Genomic DNA, 2,069 nt, shown 5'->3' with positions numbered 1-2,069 from the left:
AAAAAAAAAAAAAAAGATGGCCAGGCACGGTGGCTCACGCTTGTAATCCCAGCACTTTGGGAGGCCAAGGTGGGCGGATCATGAGGTCAGGAGTTTGAGACCAGCCTGGCCAAAACAGTGAAACCCCGTCTCTACTAAAAATACAAAAATTAGCTGGGCATGGTGGTGGACACCTATAATCCCAGCTACTTGGGAGGCTGAGGCAGGAGAATCACTTGAACCTGGGAGGCAGAGGTTGCAGTGAGTCGAGATTGTGCCACTGCACTCCAGGCTAGGCAACAGAGCTAGACTCCATCTCCAAAAAAAAAAAAGGAGTTTCACTATGTTGCCCAGGCTGGTGTCAAACTCCTGGGTGCAAGCAGTCCTCCCACATTGGTCTCCCGAAGTGCTGGGATTATATGCATGAGCCACTGCGCTGTCCGCAGATTTTTTTATTTTTGTTTTTTAAGAGACGATCTTGCTCTGGTCACTCAACTGGAGTGCAGTAGCACAATCATAGCTCACTGAAGCTGAACTCCTGGGCTCAAGCAATCCTGCCTCAGCTTTCCAGATTGCTGGGATTATAGGTATGAGCCACTGTGCCTGACTCTTTTTGAGGCTTTTTCTTTAAGGAACTGGGGTAATTTGGTTATATGAATACATTTGTATTGTATTTTTCAGTTTGTTTTTTTGGTTTGTTTTTTTAGACAGTCTTGTTCTGTCACCCAGGCTGGAGTGCAGTGGTGTTATCTTGGCTCACTGCAACCCCCCCCTCCAAGTTCAAGCAATTCTCGCGTCTCAGCCACCTGGGTAACCTGGATTATAGGCATTCACCACCACATTCAAATACATTTTTTTTGTTTTGTTTTTGTTTTTTGTATTTTTAGTAGAGATGGGGTTTCAGTATGTTGGCCGGGCTGGTCTTGAGCTCCTGGCTTCAAGTGATTTGCCTGCCTTGGCCTCCCAGAGTGCTGGGATTACAGGCGTGAGCTGCACACCAGCTGTATTTTCTTAAATTTGGACAAGCCTGATAGAATAATTTTGCAGACTTTTATGAACTGTTAAACAACTCGTTGCATTTAGTGCCATAGAGCTTTTTAAATAAAGCATATCTTTTTAAATCATGAGTTTTTGTTTGTTTAGTGTTTTCAAGAAATTGTCCCTTTTTTCTTAACTTTGAGGTGTAATTTACAGATTATAATATTCACCCATTTCTAGTGTTAATTTTTTTAGGAAACATATCAAGTTGTATAACCATCACCTCTGAAACATTTCCGTCACCCAGTAAGATCCCTTATGTCCCCATGCCAATTTACAGTTAATCCCTGTTCTCATCCCAGATAACTGCTAATCTACTTTCTATCTGTATAAATTTGCCTTTTCTAGTATTACATATAAATGGTGTCATGTAGTATGTAATCTCGTGCTTTGCTTCTGTCACCTAATGTTATGTTTTTGTTTTTTTGTTTTGTGTGTGTGTGTGTGGTTTGTTTGTTTGAGACAGAGTGTCACACTGTTGCCCAGGCTGGAGTGCAGTGTCACGATCTCAGCTCACTGCAACCTCCGCCTCCCGGGTTCAAGCAATTCTTGTGCCTCAGCCTCGTGAGTAGCTGGGATTACAGGCATGTGCTACAACACCCAGCTAATTTTTATATTTCTTAGTAGAGACAGGGTTTTGACATGTTGGCCAGGCTGGTCTCAAACTGCAGACCTCAGATCATCCGCCCACCTTGGCCTCCCAAAGTGGTGGGATTAGAGGCATGAGCCACTGTGACTGGCCAGTGTTATGTTTTTGAGATTGATCCGTGGTGTAGCAGGAGTCATTACATTTTTATTGTGTGTGTATATATGCATATATTCATATTGATTATTCTACTTTTTGGCTATTATGAATAATGCTGTTATGAACCTTTACATCCAGATCTTTAAACATATATTTTCATATCTTTGTTTTGTTTTGTTTTAGATGGAGTCTCACTCTGTCGCCCAGGTTGGAGTGCAGTGGCACGATCTCAGCTCACTGCAACCTCCACCTCCTGGGTTCAACCAATTCTCCTGCCTCAGCCTCCCTAATAGCTGGGATTAGAGGC

The 2,069-nt window shown here is 42.9% G+C and overlaps 1 protein-coding gene across 1 annotated transcript in view; it reads left to right on the top strand.

Annotated features, from left to right (window-relative positions):
* Positions 1-2,069, top strand: part of PHAX (phosphorylated adaptor for RNA export) — a 26,826-nt gene that overhangs the window by 4,634 nt on the left and 20,123 nt on the right. The window lies entirely within an intron of this gene.

This window comes from Mandrillus leucophaeus, unplaced genomic scaffold, assembly GCF_000951045.1.
Source record: "Mandrillus leucophaeus isolate KB7577 unplaced genomic scaffold, Mleu.le_1.0 Scaffold221, whole genome shotgun sequence".
Lineage (NCBI taxonomy): Eukaryota > Metazoa > Chordata > Mammalia > Primates > Cercopithecidae > Mandrillus > Mandrillus leucophaeus.
The sequence above is the reverse complement of the archived record's forward strand: the minus strand, read 5'-3'. Positions and strand labels throughout refer to the sequence as shown.